Raw genomic sequence first — 15,945 nt, forward strand, 5'->3', positions numbered from 1 at the left:
CATGTAACTGTATTGCAAGGGTTGTAAACTTCTTAGGAGTTTGTATAGACCTCGAGCAAAAAATGTACATGGATAACTAGTAAGTGAGGAAGGCTACATGTTCCGTGTCCGTCACTTTTTCACTCAAAGTGACATGATGGTCTAGTATGAAAAGACCATAGGCAGGTCTAGCGAAATCAAAAGTGATATCTAAATCCTGGTTGTCTGGATCGAAAGTTTGGCCTACAGATTTTAGACCAGTAAGACCAGCTACATCTAATTAGGGATGGCAATGGGTACCCCATGGGTAGGGTATTATAGTAACCATCCCCATACCCGCGTTTGTAAAAAATGCCCGTACCCGAGCCCATACTCTCGCGGGCAACAACTTTAATACCTTTCCACATACCCTATGGGCACCTAAGTGCCCATGCCCGCACCCATTACCCGCACTTTAACTATGAAAAGACAATAAAAAACATCACAATTGAAATAAAACTATGATCCAATTTTTTTTAATAAGTTAAGCAGTTTTTTTTAGGCTTAGGTTTAGGCTTAAATAACTAAATAAATAAATTAATTGTACACTAAAAGTAAATAAATTATTTATCATATTATAAAAATACGTATATGAGGGTTGCGGGGATGGGTAGCATAGTACCCTTACCCGTGCCCATACCCATTTAAATTTGTGGGTATTACCCGGACCCGTGCCCGGACCCATGAAAGTGGGGTTTTACCCTACCCATTGTGGGTATTTTTTGCGGGTATCCATCGGCCCTGGGTCCAATTGACATCCCTACATCTAATAAAGTAGGTATTAACATGCCACATAACAAGTGTAAACTATTGGTTGAAGGGTTCCAAAAATGCAAAGCGGCAATTATTATTTCACTATGGTACCTAGGCCCTAACCTAGATAGTTGAATAAGGTCAAAAATTCCCATATCATTCCATAATTTACCTTTCTCCTTCTCCATCTTATCTAACCAACAATGAGGGCACAAAACAATTGTGTGCATATTAAAGTGGTGCAACATACAAATAGAGTTGAGTTGTGACAAACAAGATAAGAAAGAAACTTTTTTTTTCCTTGAGGAAAGGACAACATATTTACTAGGTAAGTTTTTTTTTTTTTTTTTTGGTAAGAAGCAAACTAATACAACATAATTGACACCTGAGATAAAAAAAAATTATAAACTAGGGGAGTGAAAACGACATCAAGAGACCTCATCGACATCCCAACTAGGTTGGCACCCCAAGAGGCCTCCATCCTAACGAAAATTTTATTAAAAAAAGGGGAAAAATAATTACAAAAGAGGGGGGACTAGGCCAAAACCCTCAAGAAAACAGAAAACAAACCAGAAAAAAAAAACAAAAAGAACAACAGACTTCAGCAAAATAAACAGATCATGGAAGCCTGTATTTAGGGAGACCACATCTATCTTGAAAGAAATCTAAACTCAAACTAGTTGGAAGATTGTCCATCCAGCTCTCCCCAACATTGTAGTGCCCCAAGGAAGCTAACTTATCTGCACAACAGTTTCCTTCACGAAAAATGTGAGAAGAAATAACCTGAACACCCAACCGTCGAGCATTATGCCATCTGTTACGGAGCATAACCGGGACCAACAAAGAATTTGAAAAAAATCAACAAAGCACTAGTGGGATCGCTCTCTAACCAAATGTTTCGCCATCCTTTACGAGAAGCAAACTCAATAGCAATAATAAAACCAAGCATCTCCGCGTAAAAAACAGACTAGGTACCAATATTACAACAAAACGCACCTCGGAAGGTTCCGAGATGATCACGGAACAGCCCCCCACAAGCTGCATGTCCACCTAGCACCGAACCATCCGTATTCACTCTTAACCAAGGAGATGAAGGTGCCTTCCACAATACCAAAATGATTTCCTTGATTCTACGGTTATGAGGGGAGACCGCAAGAGAATCAAGAAATGGGCTGTCTGAAATCAAGCACTTTCCTTTAAAGGCATTACCAGACATAACAATAGAAGAATGAATACATACCTTTGCTGAGTGCAATGAAGGCGATACCACAGAAAAACGAATGGCGTTGCGAGCCCACCAAATAGTATTAATTGTATGCAAGACTGCCGCTAAATATATGTCTGCCACTTGCGAAGAGCAGCTTGCTGGCCGACAAGTAATGAGAGATTCGATAGAAGATGTGTCCACAACACAATGAAGCTTATTCCCAATCCAATTCCAAAGGTGAACAGCAAAGGGGCAGCGAACAAAGAGATGTTCAGAAGATTCATCTTTTTTCAAACATAAACTGCAAACTGACAGTACAATACAACCCCGTCGCTTGAGATTTTCATCTGTGGGCATTTTACCGTGACGAAGCCTCCAATAAATAAAAGAAACTAAAGGCGGTATGGCAGAATTCCAAATTAAATCCGCCCAAAGCAGCATAGTTCCCCGCGGGCACAGAAAAGATAGAGCAGATTTCGACGAAAGCATGCCATCCGAAGTATGTTTCCAAGCCAACAAGTCTGGCAGCGGACTGTTTGGTAAAATAATACTATCAACTCGGCTTTTAATGTCTCCAACAGAAGCTATACTCAAAGGTAATAACAAGGTTCCGTTAATAATCGCTTCAGAAAGCCTCCCTTGAAGATGCCTATGGAACTCGACCTCCAAACTCAGCAAGTCCACCAAAGGTTCACCTAACCAATTGTCCGTCCAAAAATTAATACGATCCCCGATGCCTACTATCCATAAGGAATGCAGCAAGACAGTGCCTATATGAGCTTTAATTCCCGCCCAAACCGAGGATTTAAAATAGCGCTTGCTAGGCTGCCCATCAGAGAAATACCGCACCTTAAGTAAATTCGACCATTGAGTATCTTTTGCAAGTAAATCCCAAGACAATTTAAGAATCAAAGCCTCATTAATTGTACGTGTAGGCTTGATATCCAACCCACCTTCAGCCCACGGACGACGCATCACTTTCCAAGATACCGTGTAAACTTTCCTCGTATGAACGTCACCACTCCAAATGAAATTTTTAATCCATGAATCAAGAAGACGAAGCAACCTTCTAGGCCAGAGAAAAACGTGAAAAGAGTACACAAGCATCCCATGAATTATAGATTTAACCAGCTGCACCCTTCCCATAATTGACAAAATTCTACCTTACCAAGTGGCTAATTTATTTTTAATTTTGACACCTGAGATAAATAATTGAACTAAAACCTTGAGAGAATCATATTCGAAGGTCGTAAATCAACACCACCAGACCAAAACCAATATGGATTTATTTAGTATGTAAGTCTTTTTTTTATAAGAAATTTACCGTGTAAGTTATTTCTATGTTATATACAACTTTGACATTTCTATTTATGTTGTTACTGATCAATAATTTGCCCTTCTTGTAGTAAACGTGAAATGGCTTTTTTCCTAGGAATATTTCTTAGTTGTTTTATGAATTTACTTTTACGTAGTAATTATTATTTTCTCAACCAAAATAAAACCCAACGCTCTCTTTGATTCACAATGAGTCACAATAAAGCAAAAAAAACATGTTTTAAAATAAACCTCGTTTTAATTTTTTGATGTAATATCAACTTCTTTTTTCAATTGTACTATCACATTGAGCTCCAAAAACTTATACAATTAAACCATATCCTTTACATTCATGAGTGATGTATGTGGTCATTAATATAGACTAACATATATCAATATCATCAATCACCACACTGATTTAGCTTTAAGTTTGTTCGAGACTTTCCTTCAAAAAAAAAGTTTGTTCGAGACTTCGAGTTTCCTTAGTTTGGCAATAATAATCAGTTGTTTCCATTTCCATTCTATTGCATTTATTCCAAATATTATTGTGAAAATTAATTCTAATTACTTTACCGACATTATGCCTACAAGTAAATATAGGTGTTCTCAATTCATTTTAGTACAAAATTATAGAGGCTATAAACCATACTATTCTCTCAACATTCAAGTTTATTCTCAGTTCTTAATGGATTCCTACCGTACCATGGCGTTCTCGTCTTGCTCCACAGCCTCAAATAGGTTGGTCTCCAAAACCTTACTACTAAACTCCGCTAGAAGGTTCACCTTCGAAGTTTCTGAAGGATCCTCACCAGATACATTGGAAGACTTTCCTGTACTTCTTGAGAGAAGAACATCTTCTGCTAAAAAGTCAAAAGCATCTAAAGGATTTGTTTTCTCGAACAGATCGAAATCTTCCTGGCTAATAACCTTGTTTCCAATGATAGGCTCCAGTGACGCCATCTCGGGATGATCAGTTGGTTGGTTAGAACCGACATTGGTTGTCCTCGAAGCCATAACAAATTGATTTGTAGGACCATCAGGGTCCAAATCACTGTCATCAATCGAGATGTCCCTGTCTGCGTCCTCTTCAATAGGCCCTGGAAGCTGGTTAGGGGAAGTTATCTCAGGGGGATCAGTGGGGGTGATGGTCTCGACGCCTTCATCTTCTTCGGCTATTGGTGACTTTGTTGCTTGCTCAGTGGACATGAGTTGTGTGTGTTGAGATTTTTCTGCTTGGTCATGGTCCACGTCCTGCATAAGAAAAGCTCAAGTTTTTAACTAATATCGAGATTGAAAGATGCAGAAATGGATATGGAAAAATTGAAATTTTACCTTTGAACCATTATCACCAACATGAGAATGGGCACTGTTAGGGTTTGAATCTTTGGGATGGAGTTTCCTCCATTTAGAGTTCGATTTTCCTGGAGATTCTCCAACAACATTTGTTTCGATAGTTGCGTCTCGGGGTTCTTGGTTTCATTTACTTCGTCTTTCTTTGGGTTTCGATACCTCAGCAACGTTAGCATCTACTACAGCTTCAGGAAGATTTTCAGGCTGAACAAACCAGGGATCGACGTTAAGATCTTGTTGCATCTTGAGAAAGGTGAAAGATCAATCAAAGAGAAGATACTCACATCTTTTTCAATAGCAGGCTCTACAGTTTCATCAGGAGTTATCTCACGAGAATGTTGAGTTTTCCTTTTTCCTGCTTTGGGTATTTTCTTTTGCTTCGATGACTTTCCCGATTTAGACTTTGAGGGCTTATCTCTATCATGCTCTTCATCCCCTGATTTCAAGGAAACAGCTACAAACAAACGTGCAAACAAATAAGTAGTTTTTTCTATATTCTCTCGAAAAAGTTTTAATCCATGTTTAAAGAAAATTTGTGAATCGAAATATTTCGTACCTACGCCTATAGGAGAAATAATTTTGATATGAGGAAAATTTAAGTGGAGAGAGCCCCTAAAGTTATCCAGGTAAAATTTGGTCCAAGTGACCTTATCCTTTTCCTTGGTTATTAATTTTTGCCTCATGCCTAGTAGTGAATCACAAGGTAACCATTTTGGGTATGGTGGCCTGAAGGCCAATGCCAACTCACTCGTTGGTAAAGCTGGGAATTTCACTTTGAAATGCAATGCAAAAAGGTATTTGCTAGAGGTAAAAGGTGGTAATTTCATGATTGGGATTTTATCATAAATTTTGTCTTGAAGAGTCTGGGCCGCATAATAAATTGTCCTTTACAGATGCAATGGATCATATGCAGTTTGAAAGAATTTTTGGAAAGCTTGAATTTCTCGAATAAGCATATCTTTGTTCTTCTTCAGTTTTTTCTGCATAGCATGAAATGCAAGTATCGGTTGTGGGAGCAGAGTGTCAGGATTCACTCAATTGGATTGGCGCCTATAATAATCTCGCCACCATCGATAGAATGCTTCAGTACATGCATATGATGGGACGAAAGAAACAGGTTTGAACACAAGATTGTGTTCTTGAGCTCGTCGCAGAGTTGACCTCCACACCTGCTCGATCAAAGGTTGTCTCAAATCTTCTACACATTTGAATAAAGAGTGAGGCTTTGGATGAACTAAACCAAATTGCCTAGCAATATGGTTAGGTTGGTAGCCACAAAGTCCATAAGGACTACCAGAAGTTACCCTGCTGGATAATAATGTAGGAGTCAAGTAAGCTTCCCATATGGCAATCACTTCTGCTTCACTTTCGATAGATTTGGATGAAAATTCTTGTTTAAACCAAGATGGTCCTCGCGTTCTAGTCACAAATGGGGCCATGGATGGGGTGAAAACGTCACAATGGGAAAGGGATAGGCAATGGAGAACAAATCTTGTGAGTTCCTATTACCATATTGGAGCATGGCTAAACTTATTCCTTCGATGGACCTCTCTTCATATGCTTTAGAACAACTAGGAGGAAGGGTGATTGCTAGCTGTAACAGCCCGATTTTCGCTAGTTTTATTTTGTTATTTAAATTATGTGTGTTGTGTGTGTTATTATGTGATTATTTTCATTTGTGTGTGTTTTTGGTTGGGAATTGTAGAATTCAATGTAGAAGGGTATTTTAGTCATTTTGGACTTAGGGGCATTTTGGTCATTTTGAGAGTAGGGGTAATTTTGTAATTTTGGATGAGGATTATTATTTTGAGTGATAGTAAGAATGTTATTTTACCAAGTTACTAGAGAGCATGTAGTAATTATTTTATTTACCGGTAAGTGACCGTTAGTGTTGTAATTTACCATTAAGTGAGTAGTGAAATTTTGGGTGTGAGAATAGAAATGGGTTAGGCCCATTAAGGTTTGAGAGATAAGCTCAATTGAATAGAGCACATATATAAACTCTAGTTGTTGGTGAAAATTAGGTTTCACAACATTATTCATTTCATTTCATTTGGGAAGAGAAGAGATAGAGACTAGAGACAACAACAAGAGCAAGGGCTAGAGCTAGAAGAGGGGATTCAACACTTAGGAACTTAGGTGAGGCTTGAATTAAAGATTCTTGGTGTTAGAGGTAAGGGGGTTAGTTTTTAATCATAATTTCATCATTTTTCATTTAAACCCATTTTTATGAAATTGATAAATTGAATCCAATTGCTCTGAATTCGTGCATAATTGTTGCTGTTATAATTGAGAACATGATTTGTATGATAATTGCATGTTAGTATGTGAATTAACATGTTGAAATGTGCATTTGTGGGTATATTGTGTTCTTGAGCAATTTTGATGAAAAATGAGGTTGTGATGTTGAATTGTGCATGAATTTGTGTTCATTAGTTGTTGTTGATGATTGTTGAACTGTTGGAATCAAAATTTTGTAACTGGAATCGTTGTTTGTGGATTCATGAGAAGATTTGTGGTTATGTTGGTGTTTTGAAAGAATTTGGTGAATTGGATGAAATGAGTTATGTTGTTGTTTTTAATGCTTAAATCAAGTTTGTTTAAGTGTATTGAACCTGTTTTGACCCATAAACACTTTCTGGAAGTTGATTTGGGAGTTGGGGGTTTGAAAATTGGGATTTTGGGCAAAAATGGTGTAAAAACCCGAAACTTCTGGGAAATTTCGCAAGAACGGCGCTAATAGCAAAACTGTCTGTACAAGTTTCGCTAATAGCGAAAATTTCGCTAATAGCGAAATTGTCTGGCAATTTCGCTAATAGCGCAGATTTCGCTAATAGCGAAATTGCCCAGAAACAGTTTTCTGTTTTGATTGTTTTGAGCTTTGGGGGACCAATCCAATACTTCTAAAATGTTTCTTTGGACTTAATTAATACCTGTTTACACCTTTAATCCTACTGGAACAAGATTTGAGTGGGTTTGGACTTGAATTTATGAAAATCGTCTAATTTTGTGAAAACGGTCCAAACGTCAATTTTTCCAAGAACTCGTTTTCTCCGGAAATTGAAGTGGGATTAGAGTTGTACGTTGTTTATATGATTTTTAAAAATGGATGTGATTGGTTCTATCAAGTTTGAACTTGCTTTGCTTTGAAAATGAAAGATTTTGTGAAAAGTGAAAAAGTGAGACGAACTTTGAGTTTTTCTTGAATTAGTCGTTTTGGCCGATGAAATGATTATGTATCCTCTACTGCACCCATAAGTGACTTGTGAGAATACATGGCATAGGCAATTGAGCTTGTAGGGTTGGTTTTGATTCATAACTTCTATTATTTTTAAATGGTGACTTTGGAGAACGGACTTAGTAGAAATGAAGCTTGATGAGCTAAAGTCTTATGAATCTTTTGTGAATGGTCACATATGATTAAATAACTGTGTTGAATGATTATGGAAGGTTGAGAATGATGTTCATCGTAAATTGTTGTGCTATTCCATTTTACTTGATTTATGTGATGTAAATGGAAATGAATTATGAATCGATGTTGATGAATGTTGATGAATTTTATGTGAGGTGTAATTGTTGAATGTATGGGCATGATTCTTGATAATGCAATGTTGTTGAGTTGTTGAAATGTAAAGGGAGGTGTACTTTTACATTGTTGTTGATAGTTGTTGGAGTTGTGCATTATCAAGTCATTGCTATATGTCCATGCATCATACCATGTTGTTGTTGTTGTTGAAATGTAAAAGGAGGTGTACTTTTACATAGTAAGAGGAGGTGTACTCTTACTTAGATGTTTTTGTGGCATCTATTGTTGTTGATCTGGTACCACATGCATATATGTGTCAAGTCTAGGCGCATTGCATAAATTGAATTGTCAGATGGTTGTGTTTGAGATTGTTACTGATGGGTGGTAAGTGTGGACTTGTATTGCTTGTATGATTGAATGATTGATGTTGAACATGCATGCAAATACTTATGAATTCTTTATAATTATATCTGATTATGATTAATGTAATACTTACCCCCAGTGGCTTCGACCGCCTACCTATCTGTATGGATGGGTAGACGTTGTGCAGGACTAGATGCTTGGTGAGTTTGCTTGTTGGATGTTTGGACGCCGGGAGTTTTCTCCGTTGTCGTGTCAGTGTTGTAGTATCTAGGCTCTGATTAGGATTAGCGTCTGGTTATTATTTTGGATTTTTTGGCTATGTTGTTGCTATTGCCCACTTGTCGGACTTGGAGTATTTTCATTTGAGGATTTATTGACCATGGCATGTATATGTTGAAGTTATGATTTGAATTCCGCTGTGACCGTTCAAATATTATATATATGCATGATATTATTTGGTTTGTTTTGAGACGTAGCATCTATTTCTAGAATATTTCTGATGTATTCGCGCGTTTTACCGCTTAATAGAAATAGGGTGTTACAAGTTGGTATCAGAGCCGTGGTCAGTCTTGTCTAGACTAGTAGATTAGTGTTTGTTGATTGACCCCGTTAGTATGTGAATGGTAATAAGTTACCTTCGATACTTGTTCTTGTGTTGTTGTGCTGTTGTTCTTATCTGTTGGTTGGTTTTGTGTAGAAGTGAGATGGTTGGTGGTAGAGATGATGGAGCGATTGCTCAGGCTTTGACTTCGGTGGCTCAGGTGTTGCCTATGGTTAATGAGCAAGCGGCAGCTGGTCATCGTGATCCTAGTGAGGCGGAAGAGCGGAGGTTGGATCGTTTCTTGCGAAACAGTTTGCCGACGTTCAAGGGTAGGTATGACCCGGACGGAGCTCAGAAGTGGGTGCAAGACATGGAGAGGATCTTTCGTGCTATGGTGACTAGTGAGGACCAAAAGCTCAGGTTGGCTACTCACATGCTTGCTGAGGAGGCTGAGTATTGGTGGACCAATGCTAAGGGAAGACTTGAGGCTGGTGGAGCTGTGACTTGGGCTAGGTTCAAGACTGAGTTTTTGAGGAAGTACTTTCCTGAGGATTTGAGGACTAAGAAGGAAGTAGAATTCTTGAACTTGAAGCTAGAGAACAGTTCGGTGGCTGAATATGCGGCGAAGTTTGAGGAGCTTTCAAGGTTTTGTCCGTACATCAATGTGGAGGATGCTATGGTTTCCAAGTGTGTAAAGTTCGAGAGCGGTTTGAGGCCCGACATCTACCAGTATATGTGTGTTCAGGAGATCCGTGATTTTGATACTTTGGTGCATAAGTGTCGCATGTTTGATGATGCTGGGAGAGCTCAGGTTAATCACTACAAGGCTCAGAATGAGAAGAAAGGGAAGAGTCATGGATTTGGGAAGCCGTACAACAAAGACAAAGGCAAGAAGAGAGAAGGTGGTGGAGGTTCTAAGGTGAATGTTGCTGAGGTGAGGTGCTTCAAGTGTGGTACTTTGGGTCATTTTGCTAATGATTGCAAGAAAGGTGATAGTTGTTACAAGTGTGGAAAGGCGGGTCACAAGGCTTATGAGTGTACTTATGTGGAGAAGGAGATCACTTGCTACAATTGTGGTGAGAAAGGGCATATCAGTACTAGGTGTACCAAACTGAAGAAGGCTGCGGGCAAGGTGTTTGCATTGAATGCGGAAGAGGTGGAGCATCCGGATAATCTCATCTGAGGTATGTGTTTTATCAATAATACTCCTTTGATTGCAATTATTGATACTGGTGCTACTCATTCTTTTATCGCGGCTAGTTGTGTTGAGCGTTTGGGTTTGGTTGTGACTCTGTTGTCTCGAGGGATGGTTATCGATACCCCAGCTAGTGGTTCAGTGACTACTTCTTTTGTGTGTGCTAAATGTCCTGTTAGTTTTGGAAATATTGATTTTGAGTTGGATCTTGTGTGTCTTCCGTTGAAGCATATGGACGTGATTTTCGGTATGGATTGGATGTTGACTTTTGGTGTTAACATTAATTGTTTGACCAAGAGTGTAACGTTTTCTAAGCCGGTAGCTGAGGAAGGTAGAAGGTTCTTGACCGCGGAGCAAGTGAAGATGTCTTTGGATGGTGAAGCTTGTGTATTCATGATGTTTGCTTCCTTGAAGGAGAGTAGTGAGAAAGGAGTTGGTGATTTGCCGGTAGTGCAAGAGTTTCCCGAAGTTTTTCCGGACGACATTACCGAGTTACCGCCGGAGAGGGAAGTTGAGTTTGCAATTGATTTGGTGCCTGGAACGAGTCCTATTTCGATTGCGCCTTATCGGATGTCTGCATTAGAGCTGGGTGAGTTGAAGAAGCAGTTGGAAGAGTTGCTTGAGAAACAGTTTATCAGGCCAAGTGTTTCGCCGTGGGGAGCTCCTGTGTTGTTGGTTAAGAAGAAAGATGGAAGCATGAGGTTGTGTGTGGATTATCGGCAGTTGAACAAAGTGACAATCAAGAATCGGTATCCACTTCCGAGAATTGATGATTTGATGGATCAGTTGGTTGGTGCGAAAGTGTTCAGCAAGATTGATTTGAGATCAGGATATCATCAGATTAGAGTGAAGGCGGAAGATATATCCAAAACTGCGTTCAGAACGAGGTATGGACACTATGAGTATTCTGTGATGCCAATTGGAGTATCTAATGCGCCAGATGTCTTCATGGAGTACATGAATAGAATATTTCATCCTTTTCTGGATCGTTTTGTGGTGGTGTTTATAGATGATATTTTGGTGTATTCTAAGTCTGAAGAAGAGCATGCCGAGCATTTGAGGATGGCGTTGGGAGTTTTGAAAGAGAAGAAGTTGTTCGCTAAGTTGTCCAAGTGCGAGTTTTGGTTGTGGGAAGTGAGTTTCCTTGGTCATGTGATTTCTAAAGGTGGTATTGCGGTGGATCCGTCGAAGGTTAATGCAGTGTTGCAATGGGAATCACCTAAGTCTGTTTTTGAAGTTAGAAGCTTTCTTGGATTGGCAGGTTATTATCGGAGGTTCATTGAAGGATTCTCTAAGTTGGCGTTACCATTGACGCAATTGACTCGGAAAGGAGAAGCTTATGTTTGGGATGCTAAGTGTGAGAAGAGTTTCCAAGAGTTGAAGAAGAGGTTGACATCGGCTCCAATGTTGATTTTGCCGAATCCGAAGGAATCATTTGTTGTGTATTGTGATGCTTCTAAGATGGGTCTTGGTGGTGTGCTTATGCAGAATCGTCAGGTTGTGGCTTATGCTTCAAGGCAGTTGAAAGTGCATGAGAAGAATTATCCGACTCATGATTTGGAATTAGCGGCCGTTGTGTATGTGTTGAAGATCTGGAGGCATTATCTGTATGGTTCTAAGTTTGAAGTATTCAGTGATCACAAGAGTTTGAAGTATCTGTTTGACCAGAAGGAGTTGAATATGAGGCAGAGGAGATGGTTGGAGTATCTTAAGGATTTTGATTTCCAGTTGAGCTATCATCCTGGAAAGGCTAATGTTGTTGCTGATGCTTTGAGTAGGAAGTCGTTGCACATGTCTTCTTTGATGGTTAAAGAGTTGGAGTTGATTGAGCAGTTTCGAGATTTGATTTTGGTTAGCGAGTTGACGCCGGATGGTGTGCGGTTGGGCATGTTGAAGCTGACAAGTAATATTTTGGAAGAGATCAAGAATGTTCATAAGGAATATTTGGAACTTGTTGATCGTGTTTGTGTGCCAAGTATTCTTGAGCTTAAGAGGCAGATTTTGAAAGAAGGTCACAGAAGTAGTTTGAGTATTCATCTAGGAGCAACTAAGATGTATCAGGATTTGAAGAGGTTGTTTTGGTGGCCTGGAATGAAGAAGGATATTGCAGAGTTTGTGTATGCTTGTTTGGTTTGTCAGAAGTCTAAGATTGAACATCAGAGACCGTCAGGTTTGATGCAACCGTTGTTTGTGCCAGAGTGGAAGTGGGATAGCATATCAATGGACTTTGTTGGAGCGTTGCCAAAGACTGTTAAGGGTTTTGACTCTATTTGGGTGGTTGTGGATCGGTTGACGAAGTCGGCACATTTTGTTCCTATTAAGACCGGTATGTCTGTGGCTATGTTGGCTGAGATCTACATTGAGCAGATTGTTAGATTGCATGGTGTTCCTTCTAGTATTGTGTCGGATCGGGATCCGAGGTTTACTTCTAAGTTTTGGGAGAGTTTGCAAGATGCTTTTGGAACTAAGTTGAGGTTGAGTTCTGCGAATCATCCCCAGACTGATGGTCGGACGGAGAGGACTATTCAGAGTTTGGAAGATTTGTTGAGAGCTTGTGTGTTGGAGCAAGGTGTCAGTTGGATTGAATGTTTACCGTTGATTGAGTTTACTTACAACAACAGTTTTCATTCTAGCATCGGAATGGCACCGTTTGAGGCTTTGTATGGTCGGAGGTGTAGAACTCCTTTGTGTTGGTATGAGTCAGGAGAAAGTGCCTTGTTAGGTCCGGAAGTTGTGCAAGAGACGACCAAGAAGGTTAAGATGATTCAAGAGAAGATGAGAGCGTCTCAGAGTAGGCAGAAGAGTTATCATGATAAGAGGAGGAAAGACATTGAGTTTCAGGTTGGTGATCATGTGTTTTTGAGAGTGAATCCTGTAACTGGTGTTGGACGTGCTTTGACGTGTCGGAAGTTGACTCCTCGTTTTGTTGGACCTTTTGAGATTGTTGAGAAGGTTGGGGTTGTAGCGTATCGGATTGCGTTACCGCCATCTTTGTCGAATCTTCATGATGTGTTCCATGTGTCTCAGTTGAGGAAGTATGTGTATGATGCGTCTCATGTGATTCAAGTGGATGATTTGGAAGTAAGGGATAATTTGACCGTTGAGACTTGGCCGGTTAGGATTGAAGATCGTGAAGTGAAGCGTTTGCATGGCAAGGAGGTCGTTTTAGTTAAAGTGATTTGGGTTGGACCAACCGGTGAGAGTGCCACTTGGGAATCGGAGAGTAGGATGAGGGTTGCGTACCCAGAGTTGTTTCCTTCAGGTAATTTTCGAGGGTGAAAATTCTTTTTAGTGGGGGAGAGTTGTAACAGCCCGATTTTCGCTAGTTTTATTTTGTTATTTAAATTATGTGTGTTGTGTGTGTTATTATGTGATTATTTGCATTTGTGTGTGTGTTACACCCTAATTTTGGACCTAAAAATACTTGTTCAATTCTTCTTTTCTTGCATTATAAGTCATTTGATATGTCTCTGATTAATTGCATCGTTCTCTGCATTTTATTTCAATGTTGTTTGCAAAATTCACATAAAAGGGTATTTTAGTCATTTCCTGCATTCAACTCATTTTAATCCTTGAAAATTGTTTGAGTCTTTTAAATTGTATAAGTCCTTGTTTCAATCTCATGTCAAAATTCATTTCAAAAAAATATCAGTTGAGTCATTTTTTTAGTCAGTTTAGCCCCTAGGGGCATTTTGGTCATTTCCCATGATAAAATCTCTTCCAATCTTTTAGAACTTGTTTGAGTCCTCTCAAATAGTTTGAATAAGTCTTCATTTCAATTCTATGTCAAAATCCATTTTTAATTTGCATTTGAAGTCATTTTGAGTCAGTTTTGCCCCTAGGGGCATTTTAGTCTATTCATGTGTCAAAACTCTGTTTAAACTCTTAAATTTGTCTCTGAGTCTTTTAAGTTGTTTGTATAAGCTCTTGCTTTAATTCCCTGTTAAAAATCCATTTTAAAATTGCATCTGAGTCATTTTTAGTCGTTTTAGTCCCTAGGGGCGTTTTGGTCATTTCACATAATATTTCTGATTCGTTTTAATCTGCTTTGTTGTTTTTAATCGTCTCGTTTTACGTTAATTTTCAATTTACTTTTTCAATTCAATTTTAGTTTAATTTTCATTTTAATCCTCGTACTTTTGTTATTTACATTTTAATCCCTTTTAAGTTTGTTAGAGTCCAAGTGCCATGTGTCCAAATGCTATTGGTCCTTGAGAGTTTGTTACAAGTCTAGTGCCACATGTCTCATTCCAATTGGTCCAAGGCTTACCACATCACCTATATAAGTCAAAGTCAAGGTCAAGATTCAACATTCAATCATTTTTCACAAAAAAATCACAAAAATTCATAACTTATTTTCTCCCAATTTTCCCTCTCCTCTAACTAATTTTCTCTCATCCCTAACAAACTTCCACCACCCTAACTAACTTCTTCCACCACCTTCAACCACCACTCAACCACCCTAACTAACTTTCTCATCCTCTATCTCCACCCTAACAAACTCTAACCACCTCCATCTTCATCTTCAACCTCCATCATCACCACCGAACCTCCATAATCACCACCACAAATCCTCCATAACCAAAACCTTCATCAACAACCTTCAACCTCCATAATCCTCAACGTGATTACCGATTCTCCTTTCACACATCTCCGTTTTTTCGTAATCCCGATCAATGCGAACTGATTTCAAGGGAAATCGGTGCATGTCATCCAAGTTTGGTTCATGTAGCGATTACTCTTGATGTTGAGTATCTTCGTGGTTCAATCGCTGCAGTGCATTCCATTCTTTATCACGCTTCTTGTCCAGAGAACGTTTTTTCTCTTTTCACTTCCTTGTTACAGATACGGATCTGGAAACATTGGTTCGAACAACTTTTCCGCAGTTGAAATTCAAGGTGTATTATTTCGATCGGAACATTGTTAAGAATTTGATTTCAACTTCTGTGAGACAAGCACTTGAACAGCCTTTGAATTACGCAAGAAATTATCGTGCGGATCTCGTAGAAAGTTGTGTGAAAAGAGTGATTTACTTGGATTCAGATCATGTTTTACAAGACGATATTGCAAAGCCGGTGGAATACTGATTTAGGGTCGAATACAATCGGAGCACCGCAATATTGTCATGCTAATTTCACAAAGTTTTTCACGGCGGCGTTTTGGTCGGACCCGGTGTTTTCAACGACGTCTGAGAAGAGGAAAGCTTGTTACTTTAACACTGGGGTGATGGTGATGGATCTAGTGAAGTGAAGGAAGAAAAGAGTGCCGGCAACCCAGAAGAAGGTGCGAGGAAGAAGAAGAAGAAGTGACGGAGAAGAGAAGAAAGGAGTGCCGCAAATCTGCAGAAGGAAAGAGGAAGAAGAAGAAAAGAAGAAGTGTTGTGTGGCTTCAAGAAGAATTGAGTTTGGGCCTGGGCCTCATTCTTGCTCTTTGCTGCATTTTGCTATCCGCATGCTACTTCTTGCCAGGTACACCCCTGTTTGCTCCAAATTAATTGGTAAAATTACTAACTTTTTTTTTCTAGTTGTTCTTCTTAATATTTTTGTTAATTCTTGATGTGTTTTATATGTTAAAATTGCTTAGAAAAATATATGTGTAAGGCGTAATTGATATCGTTAGTTTTTTAGTTCTTGTTGAATGTTTTGTTAAAATGTAGATAAAAATTCTATATGCTTTGA

The 15,945-nt window shown here is 39.0% G+C and overlaps 1 pseudogene; it reads left to right on the top strand.

Moving 5' to 3' along the window:
• Positions 1-9,235: 9,235 nt before the first annotated feature.
• LOC146936486 (putative galacturonosyltransferase-like 7 pseudogene) lies at positions 9,236-15,573 on the top strand (annotated as a pseudogene).
• Positions 15,574-15,945: the final 372 nt, after the last annotated feature.

This window comes from Medicago sativa, chromosome 3 (assembly GCF_051527215.1).
Source record: "Medicago sativa cultivar Bolivia chromosome 3, Bolivia_mono, whole genome shotgun sequence".
NCBI lineage: Eukaryota > Viridiplantae > Streptophyta > Magnoliopsida > Fabales > Fabaceae > Medicago > Medicago sativa.